Genomic DNA, 25,675 nt, shown 5'->3' with positions numbered 1-25,675 from the left:
GTTCTGAAGATTTTACTTTTGCCAATTTATGATTAATGTTTTTTTAATATTACAGGTGAATGAAATGGCTTCGACTAGAAGATCTTGCAAAAATAAGCCTGACGTATTCTGCTACATCTGTGGTGAATACACCATTGTACCTAACAGGAATCAAGTCACAAGTTTCATAAAGTGTGCTTACCAATCTTATTTTGGTATTAATTATTATATTTTGTGAGAAGATCAAATTTTTCAAAATCAAATAAGCAAAAAAACCTGACCCGATTGAGAAAAACAGATGTCATTTTTGGATTTAGCGGTGCAAAATGGTCCTAATTCAGTTGAAAAAACCTAGACAACTTTCAAAAAACATTTTTTTGTAACCCAGTGTAATTGGTGTAAAATACAGTTTATCATTAGATATGACCCATTTGGGCATTCAGAGGCTCCGAAGTTACCATGGAAACAATAATCGCTTTTCCATTGACCCTCAAATTGTGCAAATATAACTTGTGCATAAAAACCTAATGGAAAAACGACAATTTCGCCAAAAGTCTCATTTTTCGATTGAAAGTTTTTGCGTTGGCAAGAGGTGGTTTTTCAGGTGTAGTGCAAATGGTATATCATACAAAACTGCAATGGAAAGACCTTTTTTAGCTTACTGGTCGACAGGCCGTAAGCTATTGTAGTCATGCGGCGTTTGTCGTCCATTACAAAACTTTCAATCGTCTTCTGCAAAACTACAATTCTGATTGACTTGAAACTTGGTATACAGCTTCTTTATGATAATGTCAAAAAAAGTTAGTGAAATTATTTGGATCGGGATGCGATTCTGGATTTGGTGCGACTTTGAAAAATGTCCCCATTATAAGAGATAGGAAGTGGATGGATGCAATAACTCAGTAAATATAAATGATATCCAGTGTAAATTTCTACAGTCCAGCCCTGATGGGGAGATGACCAAAACATAATGTCCACATGCTGATCAGGATCTTCTTCTGGATCCGGGAACTGACGGAAAATTTAACATGGGCTCTTATGGGGAAAACATTTCAATCGTCTTTTTCTCCGAAACTCCAGTTCTGATTGACTTCAAACTTGGTATACAGCTTCTGTATGATGATGTCAACACAAGGTACTGAAATTATTTTGATCCGGATCTGATTCTGGATTTGGTGTGACTTTGAAAAATTTCCCCATTATAACAGATAGGAAGTGGGTTGATCCAATAAATCAGTATCAATGATATCAAGTTGGAATTTGAATTTTTTACAGATCTGATTGGAATATGACCAAAACATGGGCTATTTCTGTAATAGAATAAATACACATAACTGGGTGATAATAAATGACATCTGGATACATTTCCCAAAGCTTTTATTTTGGCTGGTAAGCTACAGGGCCATTGGTCCTATTTTTCTGCAACTAGAGTCAGGTGAATTTAAAAAAAAAAAAACGATGTTGACATACATTATAACAAGCGAAGAAGAAGAAACATGTCGCGGTATGTGTGGACACACCAGGAAACCCGATCATTTTTTAATTTAGTACAAGATAGAGGGGTAATATATAATAATAATGAATATATCTGTAAATCATCACCCTATTTACGTTTGTTGCCATGTTTATGAAATGACTTCTCGTGTCATTTCGCAACAATAAATAAACAAATCATCGCATTTGTGATTTAATGGAAAAACTGACTTTACGCACTTCTGTTTTTTCAACATTTAGTAAATATCGGTAAAGTTTTGCGCAGATGTCCAGTGGAAAAGTGACTACTGTCATCCTCTACAACACTGATTCACCAGTAAAACCCACGGAGTTGGATCAACGACAGTGGATGGACACACTTGTTTTATGTTAGGTTATTGATATATTTGCTGGAAAACTTACTTTTTCTATAGTTTTCTCTTTTTCTGATATAATAACCCTTAACTTTGATCTGAGCTTTTATGAAAATCTACATTATCAGTGAATTAAATACATAATTTACACTGAAAAAAAAACACAAAATACAGAGGATAATGATATAACAAATGACGATAAATCACTGAAGAAAAATTAAATATTTGATTTACCACAAAAGTAGCACTGGGTTTTTATGGGTTAAATATCCAGATGCACAATGTTTTAATAAGAAATTCACATTATAGGCACATTAAAAACATACAGCATTCAGATAAATCTAATACTATAATGCTGTAGGTGGTTAAAGCAAAAGCTCAAAAGCAATTTAATTATTAATGTAATTGTTATTGATATTTTTTGTTGAAAATGACATTTTTTCTTCAGTTTTCCCTCTTTTTGTTATAATATCCCTCAAATGTAATCTCAGCATGATGATTAAAGTACATGATCAGTGAATTAATGTCAGAAAATACCTGATTTTCACTGAAAAGATGCAAAATAGAGAGGATGTTGGGATTATTTTGATGTGTGGGTGTTGTTGCCTGTTCTTATAAAACCATGAAAAACAACAATAAATATATTCATCCAAAAATAAGATGAATTTTCCAAGTGTCATTTTAGTTTTCGATTCATTTTAATGAACTGACACTTTGTCTTTTAGCTTTTGTTTCTTTTTGTGTGAGTTTTTTTCATGTATTATCCACAGAGCTGAATAGGTTGAAATAAAATATGTTTAACAAAACAAACTTCTACTTTACCTTCAGCTATGAAATACTTATTTTTAAAAGTTTGTAGATATTTTGCACCTCTATAAGAAAGTGGATCCAATGGCCAATTGATCGATTTCTCTGGAATATTTTGACAGAATGTTGTAATATTTGGCACAAATTCAGTGTTTATATGCACATCAGTATCCCAGTAATCGCAGGGTTTTGCAGTATCCTGTCTTTGTGCTCGTCCAATTTCAGAAACTCCACTAAAACTGGACAGTTTCCCTGGAATACTTGAAATGTACTGTTGCATGTAAACATCGTATCTCAGTTTCTGACGGCTGCAAAACAACATAAGAGAAGGAAAAACATGGTGGTGGCAATGAAAGCATCTCACTACTGGAGCAGTGGAGAAAAAGAGTTTCGTCTTTTGGAAGTGATGAATTTAACTCTAAAGGAGTGACATTTTGCTTTTTTTTTTTTTTTTTTTTTTTTTTTTTTTAACTTTATTGCCATTATCAGCAAAAGACAGGTAATGAATAATGAACAAAAACATTACCCTGAGAGTAGCTTTCACCTTACAGAAATGTATGTATGAGATTTCATCATACAATAAGAGGGGGAAAAAAAGGGGGGGTGGGGGGGTGGCAGCCTTTCATGTATATATCTTCCATGCTTGCAAATGTACATTTCTCCAGATTACAGTGTGAAAATAAACATACATTCCTATTATATATATTTCTACATTGTCCGCATTTAGACATGCATACTACAGTTATGATGAAACCAATATGTACATATACCATCATATATACACTACCGGTCAAGTGTGTTCCAATGCTACTTTTATGCAGACAGAGGGGGTTGGAAGGAATTCAGAAACGTTAGGACATCTGTAGGAATTGGTAGCACCAACTTTCAAGACCTGATCAACCTCCATTGCTGCAGAACTGCTAAAAGTTGTTCACCCATTTCTTGTTCGCCTTTTTGTATAATTCTGAAATGTACATTATTTTTCAGTTTTGTTTAGCCTTAGGTTTTGTTTGTTTTGTTTTTTTTACCTCTGGCAGTTCATTGCTTACCTTTGTACCATTTTAAGCTGTTCATTGGACTGGAACTGCTGGAATTTCAATACAAAACTGGAAAAATTGGGGTGTTCTTAAACTTTTGACCGGTAGCGTATATCCACTTTGGGTTACATCAATGGGAAGAAAAAGAGAGAGAGAGAAAACAAAACAAAACATATTTTGGTTTTTTTTAACCCTCCGGTATCCAGGTGCGTCTTTTAGGCACACTTTGCACTTCATTTTAAAAACTTCATATTATTTTTCACAATTTAAATAAGGTTAGAATTCAAACGTTGTTCATTTTTGCATGATCTTTAAAATTTTGGCCACCAAGAAAAATGTGCACATTGTAAACAAAAGAAAATTACCAGACTAGCATCTGTCTCCCAAGTGTGCCTAAAACGCACTATTTCTTCCATTTGATATGTATGATTAGGGCTGACCTGGATTTACAAAAATAAAATCAAATTAGAGCTGAAAAATAATTCAATATATAATATTTAACAGTTTGATTTATAGGTGTGCATTTTACGCACTCTTGGTGACAGATGCTAGTATTTTTGTACATTTGACCTAGCGCCAAAAATAATAATGCAAATTAACCAATGTTGGAGTTAATCATTGACATATGCCAGGCTGCAAAAATCAAGTAATATATGATCCACTTTTTATGTAGTATATTAAAAAAAAATATTTTTTGTTTTTTTGCATCCAGAAAATTGGTTTGTTTACATTACAAACACGGCATTTAAAGGGTTAAAAAATGTGACAATTATTGAGTATTTGGCATTTTTATTTACGGCTCAAGTTGATGAAATAGAAAAAAAGTGTACAAGAATTAAAAACAAACTGTATGAAAATTTTTTTGACATTATTCCACAAGTGTGCGAAAAGGCACACTTGGTGCTTAGTAAGGGCCTTGGTGGACAGGATACCGGAGGGTTAACTGGAATTTTGCATTTTCAAACATTTCCCTGTGGTCTACATAAACTGTAAATGCTATGGTCGGGTCTGAATTCTTCATTAATTCAACTCCACAGGTCCATCTTCAACCCTATTTCTGAGTAATGACACCAGAAAGGTCATTTTGAGTGCTGGCCCTTTAAGTGCAAATGAGCCACTTCAAGCCCCACCCCCTCCAGGTCGTTGGCTGTGCTGCTCTTTCCCATTCAGCCACTTGTGTTCGATAATACAACCAACAACTGAACATTTTAGGTAATCGGCTCAAAGTTTGGACATATTTTCAGTATGGACTACAACTGCAGCTGCTGACAAACAGTTATGGCGTACTTATGGGAAATGTGTGTCAGCTGGGGATGTACAGGCTGTACTGATGCTATTTAGTGTAATCCATTACTTATGAGATACAATTCAATTTGAAAGAGCAATAGATTATCAACTTACCTCCCACATAACACAACGGAGAAGTGGGTTTAATGTGGAAGCTGGAGCCAGGTCAAACCCACCAATAGAAACTCTTCTCTCATCCATCAGCGTAGGCCACGCCCATTAAGTGCAGTTAAATTCGCAAGCAAAACTTTAGAAGTTGCAAGCAAAAAATTTTAACTCACAAGCAAAGAAAACTGATTTATTAGCAAAATTATCTTTTTTTTTGATTGCCACTTATTGTCTTCTCCTCTCAAATCTCTTTTTTGGTTGCAAATCTGTTCTTTTTAATTGCAAATCCATTCTTTTTGATTGATGAATAAAGAAACAAATTTCTCTTCATACGTAACTAGTTATAGATCTAACAAATTAACAGGTTGTAGAAATCCACTCGATTTTTGCCAAAATGAATATTGTGGTGGAAAAATTTACTTTTTATATTTTATACTCTATATTTTATACTTTTAATATGTTATACTGTTAGTACATCTTTTAATGCTGAGTCATTCTTCATGCATATGCTTATGTGTGATGTTTACCACTCTGTAGCACCCCGACTCAGGAACCGAGTTCTTTCTTGTCTTGAGTTAAAACCCAAACACCTAAATGTCTGAATGTGTAGATAGAGGATGGCGCCTGCACTCCAGATAGGATCCAAGCAAGGTTAGAGTGAAGAGGTCATCATTACCTCTTCACGGAGCAGAGAAGGAGTAGTATGGAGTGGTACGATGTACGTAAGGAACGACATCATAGTTTGAGGGGGTTGGATTTGGTTCTATATAATCTTTAGTTTTATCTTGTTTAATCAGACTTCACTTACAGAGTTTCTCTGTGATTGACTTCTCAATAAATGCATTTGTTTATTTTAACTCTAACTTTCTCTCCTCCTCTTCGTGTGTGGGTTATCAGTTGAACATTTCCACAACAATATAAAGATAGATTTGCAGCACCTGGAGAGTAGAGGTGGGCAGATCGATCTAAATATTGACAGTATCAATACCAAGTAGAGCTGCAACCGATTAATCGACTCAAAGTGATCCAAAAAAATCATTCAGCCACAAATCAAAGCTTTGGTTCCTTCATTTCTCTGCTGTTAAACATTGGTTCCACTGTTGTGTTTCGCACAGATGCTTATTGTGACGCACAAAGAAGCTTCAGTTCAGGAAAAGCGCAATAGAATATCTCCCTTCAATCAATTTGAGTTGATTAATCGAATCGGGACTTTTTGCATTGACTTCAAGCACTGAGGCGATTAATCGGTTGCAGCTCTAATACCAAGTCAATATCGGTATATAATCGATACTAGCGTGATGAGATCGATTTTTGCCAAAATGAGTATAAAGATAGCTTTGCAGCACCTGGAGGGTTCAAATTCAAACTTTTTCAACTATTAGGGTCCAAATACACAAATAAATGAACCAAAGACTAATAAAAGTGGGTTTAACAAAATATGACCTCTTTAAAACCTGACGTGTCACCGCTAACACACCCTGTGCATATGCAGTTTGGATGGCTGGAACTGTCACTGTTTGTGCAATTGGAAAAATTCCAGCGGTGTCTGAAACCTGAGATGTTGCGCTTTATAGGTTTTATTTGGTCATTAGTGTAATTTCACTAATGCCTGCACTAGAAACTGGAGAAGAAGCTAGTTTAGCAGTAATATAACATGCAGTAAATTGTAAATGATTGCTAGATTTTTAAACATCTGGAAAACAAGTGGGTAACACTTTATTTGAAGGTCTAGTTTATAATGCATTAAGTGCACATTCATAAGACACTATAATGCATTATAAAAGTCATTACAACAGTTTATATAATGTATTATAAATTCAGTTTTCATAATGTTTTATACATCCATACCAAAGTGAAGACAGTGTTTGAAGGAAGAATCTCAGGTCCTGGGTTACAGAACACATTCTAACCATCATAACTCTAGCCACTTATAAAGACACAGAGAACTGCTCTGACATGCAGTTTCTGAAACTGAATAATGCCTTATCAATAATAAGTTACAGGATGACTTTAAGAGCTTTTAGTAAAGTGACAACACTGTATAAGGTTATTAGCAATTGTATGATATTATAACACAAGTATGATGACGTATGTGCAGTATCTGCTGGCTCTGAGTAAAGTGGAAGTCCAAAATTATACATCCAAGTGTTCTTAATAACTCTATTTTGCAAAAAACATTAAAAGAACACAGACAGGAAATAGAAGTGTTACATGTTGCTTTATACATAAATAAAAAATAATGTGGCAACTCTAAATCTTTGTTAATTCAAACACATGCTTTTTTTTAAAAATACATATAAAATCCCTAAAATAGATGGGTATAGGGACCAGTGACAAAACCTAACAAAAGTTTCCCACCTAAGAAACTAAATTCCTTCACACTGCTTTGGTATGGATGTATAAAACTTTATGAAAGCTGAATTTACAATACATTATGCCTACACTTATAATACTTTATTAACCCTGGTATGAGTTGTTGTACATGATCATAAACTGTTGTAATGACTTTTATAATGCATTATAATGTCTTATGAATGTGCACCTAATGCATTATAAACTAGACCTTCAAATAAAGTGTTACCAAAAAGTGCTCTGGAAAAATGGGCAAGTGGACTCACAGCATATTTTCTAACCTTTAGATTAAAATAAGAAAAAAAAGTCCAGGCAGACCATAGTAGGCTCACGGTTTAATGGGTTAAATATACCTGCAGATCCGATGGGAAATTGTCAGAAAGCTGGATGTTTCAAGTCTATAGTAAAACAACATGAACAGTTCAAAAGGTCATGTGACAGTTAAAAACACTACAGAAACATGTGGATTAATGTTCAAACCAAGCACTCACCTCCATCATGGTGATCGTCTGCCGTCGGTCATGGCTGTAGATCTTCATCCACATCCTTGTCCCACATGTTGACAGTGACAGAATAACAGCTGGAGGACATGTTCAGCTGTGGATCTCATCTCCCATCGCTGCAGGAGGATGAATCCACGATGTCGGCGTTAACCCTTTATTGGCCAAGTGACCATTTTTGGTCCTTTCTGCACACATTACAAGACAGTGACAGTAACAGTTACAGTGAGTCAACAATCTCAGGTCCAATGTGGTCTACAGGGTCTGTAAGGTCCACCTCTGCATGAACAGTGAGTGGACCTGCTTCGTTAGGTACCATGAAGTAATGGTACTAATGTAAGGAATGATGTTCAAAGGGAGAATGTGGATGCTCTGAAAATGTTTTTAAATTTTATATATATATATGTATTTATTTATTTGTTAATTTATTTTTTCCCCCACTTAGGGGTGTAGTGCCGCATTATGGAATAATGGTGCCATATGTAATAATTTAATAATTTTTCACCTTATTATGTAATAACATTTTGTAATAAAATTCTTGAACGTATTTTATAATAATACTTAATTAGTGCAGCTTTTGTCTCCAGCTTGCAAACAAACATAATTTAAACTCATACATAGAAACTGATATTTGAAAAAACTTTTTTTTTTGGGTTGTTCAGAAGGGCAATAAAGGCTCCAGTTTCAAAGAACTGGAATTTTCTGTCAATGATTTAATGGTTCAGGCTTTACAGAGTTACACACAATTAAAATATTAACATTGATATCTCAATCTATATTTCATCTAAACATCTCTGCAACTTGATAGGACAAATATTTTTGGGGATATTAGTCAATATTATCAATTTCCATGTATGAGCTTCAATTTTGCATCATATTTGATACATCGGGTCTCAATGCTCCAATATTATTATTTAACAAACAAAAACATAATATGACGCAAACATGTCTAACAAATTGGTAATTCCTTTTCAAAATTGTCAAAGTTCTGCCTCCTTCCTCATTAATGACAGTCTTGTGGTGTCACTGGAAAAGCCTCTGGTGAATGAATTCCTCCCCCCTGGTTGATTATCTGTGTATTGCATGTATCTAATTGTATACATTGGGTTTTTCAAGAAAAAAAATATCACACTGATCATATAGAGCAGGGGTGTCAAACTCATTTTAGTTCAGGGGCCACATTCAGCTAAATTTGATCTGAAATGGGCCGAACCAGTAAAATAATAACATAATAATATATAAATAATGTCAACTCCAAACTTTTCTGTATGTTTAAGAGTGAGAAAAGTAAAATTTACATTTTGAAAATTTTTACATCTACAGATGATCCTTTCAAAAGATATGAATAACATGAACAAACTGAAAAAATAAGTGTAATTTTAACAATATTCTGCCTCAGTTTATCATTTACATATGTACATTATAACTTACAGATCACAGTGGATCTACAAGCAAACAAAACATTTAATATCAGCCAGAATATTGTTAAAATTGTACTGACTTCTCATAAGTCATTTCAGGTTGTTCATATTTGCTCAGGTTATTCACATTTTTTGCAAAATTAAACTTTGTTTTAGTGTAAATACATGAAAATATTTATATTTACAAAGAAAAAAATTTGGAGTTGTCATTATTTTTATGTTATTATGATAGTATTTTACTGGTCCTGCCCACTTGAGATTGAATTGGTCTGAATCTGGAACCTGAACTATAAGGATTGTTAATATCTTAGTGCAATTTTTGCATTTCACAAATTCATCCCAAGGGCCGGAGTGGACCCTTTGGTGGGCCGGTTTTGTCCCCCGGGCTGCATGTTTGACACCCATGATGTAGAGGGCTTCAAAACTCATGTATCAAATATGATATGTTTGGCATATAGGGTTAAATATTAAAGAATGATTTGCCAAATAATTTTGATTTCAATACTTCTAAAATTTAGACTCATCTTTTCCCAAAAGTCAGCTCTGCCCAGAATCAAAACGACCACATCTACAACCCATGGTTCCCCATGGGTCAGCCTGGTAGTCATATCCATATTTATAGCTCCATTTACATTTTAAAGGAGTCAGGATTTTGGCCACTTTTGAGTACCCCCCCCCCCCCCCCAGGACCTCTGGTACTTTGATAAATGAAAGCTATCTGTAAAAGTCAGGGGTCTTTGGCCAAATGAGAACCCTCAAGGCTATGTGACTGGACTGTGTGAATTCTGTGCAGGTTCTGTGTGGTTGGTTTATAGCCTCAGGTCCTTCAGCAGTTTAACGCTTCATCTGTCACCAAGATTAGAAGCGCAGATAGAGAGTAGATAGTTTCAAGTGAGAAATGACTTCAACTATTAGGAAAAGAGAGACAAAGCAGAGAGAAGGGACGTGTGCACGAGACTAATGATGCTGTGAAGGGTGAATTTCACAGCAAACTAGTTAAGGTACGATAAATGTGCATTATTAGCACTCATATAAACCTGCACTTCATTTCTATTCCCACTGACGAGCTTGAATAAAAGTAAAAAACATCAAACCTTTATCCTGTTATCGAAACACATTCAGAGGTTTAGAACAAAGAAGCCCTGTAGGAGCCAATAATCTAATAACAGCCGATAACTTAATAAATTTGTCATTTTTAAAATGTAATAAACCAGTAACGTAACATAAGTCCTGAACCAATAACGTTATAACTTACTGGCTGGTTATTACGTTATTGGCCTGGTAAAAAAAATTCTTTGTAAATGTAATAACTGAGCCAATAACGTACTAAGTTATAACATTATTGGCCAAAAGTTATTATGTTACCGGTTCAGGACTTTTATTACGTTATTGGACAGATATTACGTTACTGGCCTATTACATTTTAAAAATGGCAAATCATCAAAATTATCGGCCGTTATTACATTATCGGTTGTTATTACATTCAACGAGCCCATTCATGAGCATCTGACACAATGTTTTATACATTTGTTTTTAGACTTTTAGAATGTACTGTGGGTTTATATCAGCATTTAACAGCTTATTGGTTTATCACAGGGGTGTCACACACATTTTAATTCAGGGGCCAGATACATACAGATATGATCTCAAGTGGACCAGTAAAATAATAACAGTAAAAAAAATAAATAAATAAAGTTACATTATGAAAGTGTTTACATCTACAAAGTTTTCTTAAAAAATCTGAATAACATGAACAACCTGAATCGTCTTAAGAAAAATAAATGTAATTTTATCAATATTCTAAACAGTTAGCACTTTGATGGAAGATATAAGGGTATCTTTCGGCTCCAGATAGTTTTGTTTTTCTATTTCTGTCCTAAAATGGCTCTTTAGATTGCAAAGGTTGCCGACCCATGTTCTACAACATAGATTCACCAGTAAAACCCATGGAGTTGGATCAATGACTGTGGATGGACAAACTTGTTTTTACATTCAGTTACTGATATCTTTGCTGGAAAAGTCACTTTTTCTTCAGTTTTCTCTGTTTCTGATATAAAAATCCTCAACTTTAATCTGAGGTCTTATGAACATCTACATGATCAGTGAATTAAATATAGAACAAGTGTTCAGAGAACGCAAACCTCCGCCAAGCACCCCAAACGGTGTGCATGTGTGGATCAACTATTTCTTTCTAAATTAAACAGTTTCAAGGTTGTTCCATACAGCAGAAATAGTTGAAGCTTGGTACCAGTCATGTGTATGTCAAATTATATTAAATTCAATCAATGTTTGTTGAGTTATAATGAAAAATGTGTCGTAAATGGGATTTTCAATTTTAAATGTAAATGTCCACAGAGTCCACATTCCACAGTGGATGTGGACAATTTTGTGCCAGATACAAGATATTGTTATAACCTATGGGTGGATCACATTGGAGGCTAATCGGAGTTGTTTTGAAATTTTTATGAATTTTCGAAAATTGCTCAATGATCAGAGATAGGAAAATTTGAGATTTTGTGACCTTGCTGTGACCTTGAACTTTGGCCTACTTGGCCTAAAATTTACTGGGTTGGTCCCAGGGCCTAGGCCTATCTGTGGGTACAATTTGGTAAAGATGGTTGGAATAGTTTTCCTGTAAAGTTGCTAACAAACAAACAAACACGCAAAGCAAAGTGATCAAAATACCTCCTGGTAGAGGTAATAATACCTGATTTACACTGAAAAAATGCAAAATAATAAGGATAATATTACAATAAATGTTGATAAATCACTTAAGAAAGGTTAAATATAGAGAAAAAATGATTTAGGAACGGACACAAAACTAACACTGGAGGCAAACACTTAAAACAAAATAACCACTCACATCAAAAAAAAGTTCAAGTTTTACTAAAAAAAGTCCAACATCAAGTTGTTTGACGGCGGTTAATCTTTCATAGAACAATTGTCCCAGTGTTTTTGGATGTGGTGTCCTTTATCTGTGGACGCTGTAGAACAACACAGATCACTGCTGTGTGCACTGACACTTTGATGTAGAGGCGTGGACAAGGCTACTTTCAGTGCTGCAGTTTTTCCTCAAGGCACGGTTTGTGATCTCCAACATCACTCAGTGTTCGCTCCAACTGGAGGTGACATTTTTTTTTTTTTTTTTTTTTTTTAAATTGTTCTTTGTGTGGTTTAAGCAACAAAGGCAGCACTTGAAACTAACTTAGTGAATGTACGTATTTATTCCTTTAAACAGTGGTGGAGGAAGTACTGAAGCTTAGTACTGATGAAAAAGTACAAATATCCTGCAAAATATATACTTTTTTTTTTTTTAAATTAGTGATAGTTAACAAGACATTGTGAACAGAAAAACAACAACACAAACAAAGGGAAAATCAAACATAAACAAACCAAAAACAACAACAAAAACAGCAACGACAGAGTAATGACAAACAACAACGACAACATCATATTACAATGAAAAATATAGTAAATGTAAAGAGCAACTAAACAATATACACTCAAGGAATAAAGAAATGCACAATTTTCATTTTCTTGATTTTTTCAGAAATATGACAGTTATTGCAAAATTGCAAACTACAATGAGTTCAGTACTATTCTGAGTCAAAATTAAATGATTGTTTTCCTGGTTCCGGTTGATTGATTTTGATTAGCAATAAGAACTGTATTTGTGTATTCCTCACCCATGTCTGCTCATGAGTGAAACTCACAGATGAATTGGACCTCTCCTCAACTGTGCACAACCATTCCCTATAAAAAGACACCAAAATGGAGCAAAAACACATTTGTCCACACTGCCACGAATACTGCAACCGGAGAGAGATCGGGCCATTGGCATGTTCGTTCTGACTCAGAATAGTACTGAACTCATTGTAGTTTGCAATTTTGCAATAACTGTCATATTTCTGAAAAAAATCGACAAAATGAAAATGGTGCGTTTCTTTTTTCCTTGAGTGTAGATTGGTTAGGGGGCGATAGGGAAAAGGGGAAGAGGGGAGTGTGAATGAAAGTGAGAAAGAGAGAGGGGGGAGTGAGGGGGGAAATAATTGATGTAATAATACAAAAATATATAATAATAATAATAATAATAATAATAATAATAATAATAATAATAATAATAATAATAATACCAGTAGTCTAATTTGCTAGTATTTTTATGGTGGCGGTGGCAGCCACAATACAACGAGTTAAATAATTTAATATTTATAAGAATGTATTTGTATCAGTTACTATCTGAGTTTATATGAATTAATTTAAATAAATATGCCTATGGGGGGGGGGGGGGGGGGGGGGGCAGCACACAGAGCCTGAGGAGGGGAGGACACCATCAAACCCCGCCCACAACCTCCAGCACAGTCACAGCCCAAGGACCAGACCAGAAACTTAAGACGCTTTACTAATTCCTCTATTCCCCTCAGCTATTGTGGAACTGGCTCGGCTCAGCTCAGTTCGTCTCCTGTTGTTGTACACCTCATTTCCTTTCCCCTACCTTCAGAAACTTGTATTTGAGGGGGCAGGATGTTTGTTGCCCGCACCAGAACCAGAACTGGGCCCAGATGACGGCCTGGTGTTCACTCTGTCACTACATTCACAAGCACCGCTAAGTAGCGAATCAAATATGTGACATTCCTGTAAATGAATCACATGCTGTGGACAAATGTTTGAGCAGACTGGAGGGATTCCACCCTTTTGAAGAAATAGAAGCTTTGATAGTGTTCCAGTGGACCTGGTGTCGCCTTTTTAGACCGTTTCTGCCTCAACGCCATGTTGGCTACGTTCTGACCAAAACAATGCGGCCAGCACGTGACATCATCACGCATGCACAACGAAGGCAGAATCAATAAGCAGACTCATTAAGCAGGCAGGCAAATGATTCCAAGGAATTGAGCTACTGGGAACCGGTTCTCAAAAAGAACCGGTTCTCGATTCCCATCCCTAGTTATAATGCTGCTATTTTACTTGAGATCTCATTGATCTGTAAGTGACCCCTGAACTTAAACGACTTCCACATCCTTGATTGTTAATATCGTCAGTGTAATTTTTGCACTACGCAGATTTGTCCTGCGGGATTGGAACCTTTGGTGGGTCAGTTTTGGAACACTGTATGTTTAACTTCCCTGCTTTAGCGTGTCATCATTAGGGCTGTGTATTGGCAAGAATCTGATGATACAATACAAATCATGATACTAGGATCACGATACGATATATCACGATACTGTTCAAAGGCAATTTTTTGTTTGTTTCTTTTTTTTTTTAATGATTATTTCCTTGAAGAATTGAAATACACCAGAAATATGCCCAAATACTCAACACATTTTTATTTGATCAGAACAGGATCTAATGCTATATCACAATATGTTCCTGTGTTCAAATTTAAATTATGTTTTACAGACATTACAGTTTAAGATCCTGTTCAAATGTTCATATTCTATTAGTTCAGAACTAACATAACATTTTTGTGTGATCCCAACAAAGGAACTAACATTATTTAATAAAACAGTGTTAAATAATAATAAATAAAATATGAAAAAAAAAACAAAAATGAACCTCCACAATATCTGCATTTGAATAAACACCTAAAAATATCGATACAGCACTTTTTAATATCATTACAGTATTGTGAAATGAAATATTGTGATATATTGCAGAACCAATATTTTCTTACACCCCTAGTCATCATATGAATTCAACCTAATGCATAACATTAGAGTGAATATTATCATATCATATCCGACGCATCTTTAAACTTTTAACATCCTGCCATTCACCAGCGACCCATTTGAAGTTGCAGGAGATGAAACCGGGGGAAAAATATCAAAGTGAAAGTACAACCCCTCTGACAAAGAAGAAGGACTTCAGACCCAGATGGTGCACGTGTAGGCGGTCCATTAACAAGAAACAAATCAAAGAGCAGAGCTGAGGAGAATTCAACAAAAGATGGCAACGGTCAAACATAAAACCTCTCAAGGACTCCTGGGAAAAAGGCTGAGCGCTGGTCACAAAAGAGCAAAGACCAGGGGGAAGTTAGAGACTAAATCCACTTAGGCTACTTTCACACTGCAGGCCCTAACAATTCAGATTTTTGGCTGGAATCTGATTTTTTCATGTGGTTGTTCACATGATAGTTTAAATGCGACTACCATCAGACTCATGTGTGAACAGTCTACGGTTCTGAAGTGGCCCACATGTGCAAAAAACAAGAATATTTACTGAGACAAATACAGATTCTGCCGGGTTCCACCTCCTCCAGCGAAGAATTGTGACGTCTGTCGCAATTTTAACCCATTATCGGGCAAGTGACTATTTTTGGTAATTTACGCACACTCGCTTTTCATAAAATTTACCTAATGGAAAATGACAATTTTGTCAAAACTCGTTTTTTGATTTCAAGTTTTTGCGCTGAAAAGAGGTGGTTTTTCAGGTGTAGCGTAAATCGTATATCACGCAAAACTACAATGGAAAGACCTTTTTCCACAACTAGAATCATGTGAATTTAAAAAAAAAAAAAAAGGATGTTGACAGACGTTACAACAAGCAAAGAAGAAGAGTTTTAAAAGAAACATGGTGCGGTATGAGAGTATACACAGTACTGCAGAGAGTACACACAATAAGTACACCTGCCTTTAAAATACACAGATCTTGTATAGTTGGTTGTAATTGTTGCAGCAGTGACATGGACAGAAGTATGAGTCAACCCATTGTGTGAGTACTTTTTTTTTCCAATATTTTTTGTTGAAGAAAAATAGAGCACTTCCAATCACAGAATTACAATTTACCTTCCCGTTTTTTTCCCCAAGTAAAAACATATATGCATATAGAGACACATTTACATTTATATGTATATATACATAGATATACACATGCAAACAAAAACAAATGAAAGAGCACTCTTATCAGAGTGTGGCAAAAAAAAAAGAAATTGAATAAAATTAAATATATAATAAAATAAACAAGTTACACCCCCACCCCACCCCAAACCGTGCCCCACCCCAGCTCATCCTGACCAGTACAAAGTAATGTTTACTTATGTTTTATAAAGTACAACAACAGGCACACATTCAATCGGGCAGTACCTCTAAGTTTGTAAAATAATAAATAAAGGGTTGCCATTTGTGGAAAAATTTGTCAGTACATCCTCTCAATTTTCCCTTTTCTTTCCATTGACCCTCAAATTGCACAAATATAACTTACGCATAAAAATTTACCTAATGGAAAGACGACAATTTCGCCAAAGTCTCATTTTTCAATTAAAAGTTTTTGCGCTGGCAAGAGGTGGTTTTTCTGGCGTAGCGCAAATGGTATATCACACAAAACTGCGACGGGAAGACCTTTTTTTGCAGCTCGAGTCAGGTGAATTAAAAAAACAGATGTTGACATATGTTACAACAAGCGAAGAAGAAGAAGAAACGTTGCGGTATGTGTGGACACACCAGGAAACTGAATCATTTTTTAATTTAGTACAAGATAGAGGGGTAATATATAATAATAATGAATATATCTCTAAATTAACACTATATTTATGTTCATCACCATGTTTATGGAATGACTTCTTGTGTCATCTCTTTGTGTGCTCATTCATTTTACACAGATTAACTGATCGGATACAGGTCAAAAATCAGATTTGGACCACATTTGCCTGCAGTCTGAATGTAGTCTTAGATAAACTGACTTGAATTTGGAATGTTTATCTATTATTTATCTTTATTTAAGCCTGTAAATAACAATAAATAGTTTAAAAAAAAAGTTACTTGCTCTCATTTCTAAAGATTATTAAATTGGGAAGTTGTGCAAGTGGTTTCAGTCTTAAAATAAGTAAAAAACAATCTGGATTCTTTACTGGGATGATTTGCCTAATGTTGCCATACCTTGGCTTTTTTCACTTTCTTAGAAATCATTTTTTGAAGTGTTCTCAACTAACTTACCTGGTTAAATAAAGTTTAATTTAAAAAAGATTATACTACAACTAATTTTAAGCAATATTTATTGCAAAATAAGTTAAATTGTTGGGGGATGAGTATGGTGGACACAGTTTTCGTCGTCGTCTATCGTCATTGATGTCTGCCGTCGTCTGTCGTCCGTTACAAAGCTTCAATCGTCTTCTTCTCCGAAACTACAATTTCGATTGACTTCAAACTTGGTATACAGCTTCTTTATGATGATGTCAACAAAAGTTAGTGAAATTACTTGGATCCAGCTCTGATTCTGGATTTGGTGCGACTTTGAAAAATGTCCCCTTTATAAGACATAGGAAGTGCTGGTAAGCTACAGGGCCATTGGTCCTATTTTTTTTTTTTTTTTTTTTTTTAGAAAGAAGTTTTCGGGGTTAGATTCAGTTAGAAGTTAAAGGTCAGAAACAAAAGGTCTCATTCATGACATAAACTGAATGACCTGCATCCCCATGGGTAATGCTGTCATGTCCGCTTTTTTTGTTTTTCAGCAGTACATCACACAAACACACTAATCAAACTCACATAACAAACCCGTCCAGGGCTGAGTGACGTCATTCTACTTCTTCTCTGTATGAAGCGGCTCTAAGCGGAGATAACAGTGTGATCTGAGGCAGACCCTCCAGCTGCCTCCTCTGGATGTGCTCCATCAGAAACAGCCTGCAGAGGCTGACCCACACACACTGTGAACAGCCCACTCCACAGGCTCCTCAGCCCTAAGACAACATGGTGTCCTCTTACCCCTCCAGGACTCCCTCGTGTCCTATTAGTCATGTACGACCAAGCTTCTGCTACACGTTAAAGCTTTATTATATCGAGCATGTTCGTAATATACCCATACGTTCTGCTTCTGGTGCTCCATGTGACATAGATAATGATGATGTCTTTGCTCTATCTCTGAGTACTTGTATCCAAATACCACTTTTCTCTCAAAAATATTTTTGCTGCTATAAATTGCAGATCTGTGTTATATCAAGCAAGGCTGAAATGTTGAAAACTAGAATTGAAAAAACCTTTTCGTTAACTGAAATAAATAAAAACTATAATTAAAAGAAAAAAAAAATAACTGAAACTGTATTGTGTGCTTACAAAACTAACTAAAACATAAAAATTATGGATAAAATTCCCTTCGTTTTTGTCACTGCTGGACTGATATGAAATCGATTTATTTTGGTCGAGCAATTTTAGCTAGCAGCATTACTAACGCCGTTATTGTTTTCCAATAACGGGTAATCTAATTCATTACTATTTGAAACGTTATGATGCCGTTACCGTTACCGGCAGTGAAATGTGGTGCGTTACTATGCACTGATATCTAACAGCTGTTATCTGTCCTGGCTCAGCCAGGCATGAGAGGTGTGACATTCGCAGACGAGTCGAATCTTTTGAATGGCTCTTTTAAGTGAACGATAAGAATCGATTTGTTGTGAGCCATTTGTTTACGAGCCGCTTTTATGTTCAGATTGTCCACACTGCCTTCATGCTTCACCTGTGTGTCCATGAGTCTGAGTTGTCCACGCTGCCTTCACCTGAACGACTACTGACATGTCCGAGTTTGAGTTGTCCCAGCACACCCCATGCACTTGAACGCAGCTACGTGCGCAACTAATTTAGGGGAGGAGTTATCAGTGAGTCTGACTGACTGGACTGAAGACATTTACCGCTGTATCAGAGAAGCTACTGAGAAAAGTGGAGATGTGGGATTAACTGGAGCAACATCTTCTTCCTATAAATGCAGATATGGACTTATGTAGTGGAAAAGACAGGCCCTGGTGGACCCCAGGCAGGCCCTGGTGGACCCCAGCCTCACCACAGTCATGATATGAAGCACCTGTCTGCTGTATGAAATTGGCTCGTGAAACACCCTCAAAAATCAGTTTCCTTTTACATATTTGAAGGTTTTTCAAAAAAGTAATGCAATAATTACTTTCCCTGGTAACAAATTACATTTATGAAGGAGTAATTCCGTTACTAATTCGATTACATTTTTGGGAAAGTAACTAGTAACTATAACTTTTTTTTTTTTTAAAGTAATTTGCCCAACACTGCTCATGATTTACCACATTTATGGCTTTTATTTTGAAAAACCCTATTTTTTGTGTGTGTGTGTGTGTGTGTGTGTGTGTGTGTGTGTGAGAGGTGTGAGAGAGAGAGAAAGAATCATTTTAACAGTTGAGCGTTTGGTCATAAAAATGAAGAAAAGTTAAGTAATATTCATTATTTTGCATTTTTAATGAGGATTTTATTTTGAAAAACCCTACTGTGTGTGTGTGTGTGTGTGTGTCTGTGTGTGTGAGTGCGTGCATGTGTGCGGAATAAAAACAAACATGGCCGACCTGAAACATAAAGTTCGGTGGACCTCAGAAATGGGGGGCCAGCTGGTAGAGCTGTGGGAACCCAACAGTGTCTATTCAACATCTCCGCCAAGTCGTACCACAACTGAACGACATGTGTTCTGTTTTCCAATTGTTGCTATGTTTCTTCTTCTTTGTTTTTGATCATGCGAGATTTCTGGCTTGGACGACTAGGTTCTTGACCAGTGGTAGGACAGAAGTGTGCTCTGTTGAGGTCATCAGAGCACACCACACACAGTACCATCAAAACTGTTCAATGCCTGATATTTTATCTTCATATGTGGGGTCTGTAACTTCTAAAAAACCCTTATGTGTGTACCCTGCTTAAGGTAAAGTAAAGGGAATGTAGTGAGACGTAGCTGATGACAGGGGTATGTTAACTCTCCTCTGCAGGTCCTTCAGTCTTTGAAAGCTGTAAATTTTGTCAGCACCTTTTTTTTCCCTTAACAAGTGAAGGAATGATGAATTTAGCAGGTACGTGCTTGTTAGTCCACTCCTGCTGCAAGTCTTCCTTCACAGTAAAGTGTAAAGTTCTCCACTACCACTGAACTCAGCGTGGGATTGGATGTTGATTTTTACCGTTTATGATTCACTCAAGCAAACAGGTTCTCTTTTTCAGAAACAGCCTTCCCACGGTTACTCATTTTCTCACCTGGAAGTTAAATAATGTAGCAGAGACTGAACTCACGCTGCTGCTGCGTAGACAAAGATAACGACTTCGGTTCCACCTGAGGATAAATTCCACTTGAACGTCTGAAACTACTGAATAAAACTATAAAAGGCTACAAACCCCTTCCTCTACCCCAGCCTCACTTTCTTAACCCTTTATAGGGTACTCATTGAAATACTCTGAAATTCAGCTAATCAACCTTAGTGTGTTAGTGGACATCATCATGTACCTCCTCGTCGGTTGCCGTGACAACAGTCTCCCTCTTCTTGCCATAAAACATCTTAGCAGCACTTGCTAAAAAGTAAACACACGCAATAAAACGACTGTTAAAAGGTAATAAACTGACAGAAATCACTCATATTCACTATTTACAGCTTCTTGACCTTACTAGTCGCTTTTCCATCGGACATCTGCGCAAAACTTTACCAATATTTACAGAAGTGCGTCCGACTCCCAGACTTTATCACTAGCCTTCATTCACCGAACTCTGACTGCTGCGGTTTTTCGGTTTGCTCCTCTTGGATTTATATTTATATATATTTATATATTTTGTAAAATTATTATCCTCTGTATTTTGCGTTTTTTTTGTTTTTTTTTGTTTTTTTACAGTGTAAATTATGTATTGAATTTACTGATCATGTAGATTATCATTAAAGCTCAGATCACAGTTAAGGGTTATTACATCAGAAACAGAGAAAACTGTAGGAAAAGTAAGTTTTCCAGCAAATATATCAATAACTGAACATAAAAACAAGTGTGTCCATCCACTGTCGTTGATCCAACTCCATGGGTTTTACTGGTGAATCACTGTTGTAGAAGATGACATCTGCGCAAAACTTTACCGATATTTACTAAATGTCAGAAAAACAGAAGTGCGTCATGTCGGTTTTTCCATTAAATCACAAATGCGATGATTTGTTTATTTATTATCGCCAGATGACATGAGAAGTCATTCCATAAACATGGCAACAAACGTAAATATGGTGTTGATTTACAGATTTATTCATTATTATTATTATATATTACCCTTCTATCTCGTACTAAATTTAAAAATGATCAGGTTTCCTGGTGTGTCCACACATACCGTGACAAAACATAAACTCCTTGGTGGAGGTAATAATAATAATTTTAGGTCAATTCAATCTAAAGTGGGTCAGACCAGTAAAATACTATCATGATAAAGTGAAGTAAAATTACACAAAAATGTTTACATTTACAAACTAGCCTTTTACAAAAAATGTGAATAACCTGAACAAATATGAACAACTTGAAATGTGTTAAGAGAAGAATGTGGAATTTTACTAATATTCTGTCTGTTATTCAATGTTTTGTGGTTTGTAGTTCCACTGTGATCTGTAAGTTATAATGCACATGTATAAATGATGCACTGAGGCGTAATATTGTTAAAATTGCATTTATTTTTCTTAAGAATTTTCAGGTTGTTCGTATTTGCTCTTATGTTCAAGTATAGTTTGTAGATGTAAACATTTTCATACAGAATTGGACTTTTTTCACTCAAAAACAAAAGTCGCTTTTCCATTGGACATCTGCACAAAACTTTACTAATATTTACTAAATGTTGAGAAAACAGAAGTGTATAATGTCGTTTTTTCCATTAAATCATAAATATGATGATTTGTTTATTTATTATCGTGAGATGACACAAGAAGTCATTCCATAAACATGGAAACGAACGTAAATATGGTGTTGATTTACAGATACATTTATTATTATTATTATTATTATATATTACCCCTCTATCTTGTACTAAATGATTGGGTTTCCTGGTGTGTCCACACATACTGCGACATGTTTCTTCTTCTTCTTCGCTTGTCGTAGCGTACGTCAACATTCGGTTTTTTAATTCACCTGACTCTAGTTGCGAAAAAAGGTCTTTCCATTGCAGTTTTGCGTGATATACCATTTGCGCTACGCCTGAAAAACCACCTCTTGCCAGCGCATAAACTTTTAATCGAAAAAGATGAATGTATTATTTTTGGTCTTTTTCTTGGTATTTATTTGTACTTCATTGACTATGACTGACTATGTACACACATCCAAACAGAGTTGTGAACAAGTGGTTCCAGGCACAACAAACCCCACCCCTCGCACATATTGTAGTTTATTTTGGCATCAGTCCAGGTGATGTCATCATGTCTATGCATGTGCTGATGTCAGAAATCAGTTAAAAACTAACCTTAACCATATTACAGTTTATGTGATTCATACAGTGGTTCATTTTGTGTTGCGATTTCATAAAAGTGCAAATATGGTCTTGACACTTTATCTGGATTAGATATTGCAGGGTTTGTTTGGTTTTTTTGCCTTTCGTACAATATGTGATTAAACACTCTGGGAAATAATGATTTTTCCTTCAACTTCAACTTTTCTTCACACTTTAAATGAACATTGCCAATATATCACCAAAAAATCAAAGACTAGTCATAACTTATCAATCATGTGAAGAACCCTGTGATATATAAGACGAGAAGAAACAACAGCAACACACAGTAAAAGCCCTGATCACTATAAATTAATATTGATTAATTAATTCTATTCTATTCTGTTCTATTCTATGATTAACTGACGGCCTGTTCCACCTCATCCACCTTCTTCTACCTTCTCTCATGTGTTTTCTTTTCTGTATGTCTCCATCTTTTTGCATGAGTATTTGTTCTTTGTTTGCACTTCTGTATTAACTCTGCATCTGTTTAACCTGTTTGTTGTGTGTTCGTCCTTTGGCTGCTTATTGTAAAGCATCTTTGAGTACTTAGAAAAGTGCTGTATAGAACCAATGTATTATTATTTATCATTATTAATAATCAAATGATGTCATGTTTAACAAGTGGTTCCAGGCACAACAAACCCCGCCCCTTGCACGTATTGTAACTTATTTTGGCATCGATCCAGCTGATGTCATCATGTCTATGCATGTGCTGATGTTAGCATATTAATTGCCTCTATATATATGTGCCATGTTTGAAGTAAATTGAAACAAAATTGATGTTTTTATAGATCTTTGAAATTTCACCCATTATTAGTAAATGGGAGAAAAATATTTTGAAAATTCATAAAAAATTAAAACTTTGATGTACTTTTCCCAAAATGTAATCACATCTATTCTGGGTCACTGGCAATCTATAATCCCAATTTGGTATGAATTCAACCCATAGTTTTGCTGTTACAGACATTTGATATTTTGCCCATTATAATGGGGGAAAAAAGATTTTTAAAAAATTCATTAAAAATTAGAACTTTGACTTACTTTTACCAAATTGTAGTGAGGTGTATTCTGGGTCACTGACAATTTAAAAACCCAATTAAGTGTGAATTCAACCAATACTTTTGCTGCTACAGACATTTGAAATTCCACCCATTATAAGTAAATGGGGATTTTTTTTTTTTTTTTTTTAATTCATTAAAAATTTGAACTTTGACCTACTTTTCCCAAAATATAATGAGATATTTTGTGGTTCACTGGCAATCTATAAACCCAATTTGGTATGAATTCAACCAATAATTTTGCTGCTACAGACATTTGAAATTTTACCCACTACAAGTAAATGGGGATTTTTTTTTTTTTTTTAAATTTTAATTCATTAAAAATTTGAACTTTGACCTACTTTTCCCAAAATGTAGTGAGATCTATTGTGGGTCACTGGCAATCTATAAACCCAATTTGGTATGAATTGAAACAATAGTTTTGCTGCTACAGACATTTGATATTTTGCCCATTATAAGTAAAAGGGGGAAAAAATATTTTATAAATTCATTAAAAGTTTGAACTTTGACCTACTTTTACCAAATTGTAGTGAGGTGTATTCTGGGTCACTGACAATTTATAAACCCAATTAGGTATGAATTCAACCAATACTTTTGCTGCTACAGACATTTGAAATTTTACCCATTATAAGTAAATGGGGATTTTTTTTTTTTTTAATTCATTAAAAATTTGAACTTTGACCTACTTTTCCCAAAATATAATGACATCTATTGTGGTTCACTGGCAATTTATAACACCAGTTTGGTATGAATTCAACCAATAGTTTTGCTGCTGGAGTGTTAAATACACACAGTCTAACATGTGTTCATACATTCATGACAGAGCCTCGGAACAACCAAATTTCCACTTTACCCAACTTTATAAAACACATGGATATAATTAGAGGTACTACACTTATTTCATTTGTTCCTTTGAGGGTTGAAGATACAAATTTTATTTTCACATTGTGTTTCCTTAATTTATATCAGCTGTGTCGCTACGTCTGGCTGGTTAAAAAAAACTTAAATGTGTTTGTTTGGCAGATATTTATTACATTAATGGATTCCCTTTGGACTGGGATTTATGAATATGATGCTCACGTACTGTATGTGTTTGTGGACGACAGTGAGACAGTGGTGTCTTCACATCATAAAAGTGTTAGCTGGAAGGACATGTTGATAAAAAATCAAAGAAAACACAGCAATGCAGAGGGAAAACCAGGGAGAGGAGAGGTTCAGCAGGAGAGGAGGATGTGCCGCTGGAGGGAGAATGGATCTGGTTACACTGTATATTGTCTGTGTTGTTTCTCCACATTTCTTCCCATGGATTTCTAATTAGAACAACATGGAAGAGACCGTGTGGTTCCAACGCCAAAAGGTTTGGATGTGTATGTGTTCGAGCAGAGATGCACAAGTTGATTGTCTTGTTTTTGTATTGTGTAGATTATATTTGTGGTGCAAATAAATGAAGTCCATGTGCAGGAATAGAACAAAAACCTACTCTGCGCAGTAAGCGTACATGCATATAAATTCTCCCAAAGCTTTCTGCTGAGATGACATGCAAAACATGTGCTGCAAACCTTTTAACAAAGCCTTGGAATCTGACTTCAATTCAATCTGAAGTGACGGGAATATCGAAAAAAGTGACCCGAAATGAACTTAGATTTAGTAGACCTGAGATTTACATTCAAAGCTAAGCAGACACTTGAACCATTTAACCCCCGAGATGTTATTCCAGGTAAACGTGCTGCTGTTTCAGTGTCATAAAAGCTGCTGTGAGTATGTGCTTGTGTTCCTTTTCTTCAGTGGTTTTGTTTTACTGTGTGTTTTAGGGTCAAAACAGGGTGGAATAATAGAAAAAGAGAAAGAGAAGAGATGAAGAGACTCCGAAAAGTAGTTACGTGGTTAAAAAAAAAAAAATAAAACAAGCAACAAAATGAACAAAACCAGCCAAAGTGATCAATAAAATGAAAGAAAAAGAATAACGAACCAACAAAATAATAAATAACATGAACCAAATATGCCACAAACTGAACAAAATTGAAAAAAAAAAAAAAGATAAAATAAAAAACAAAATGTAGAAAAAAACAAAATAAGCAACTA

This window comes from Sphaeramia orbicularis, chromosome 18 (genome assembly GCF_902148855.1).
Source record: "Sphaeramia orbicularis chromosome 18, fSphaOr1.1, whole genome shotgun sequence".
Classification (NCBI taxonomy): domain Eukaryota; kingdom Metazoa; phylum Chordata; class Actinopteri; order Kurtiformes; family Apogonidae; genus Sphaeramia; species Sphaeramia orbicularis.
This window is presented reverse-complemented; position numbering follows the sequence as displayed.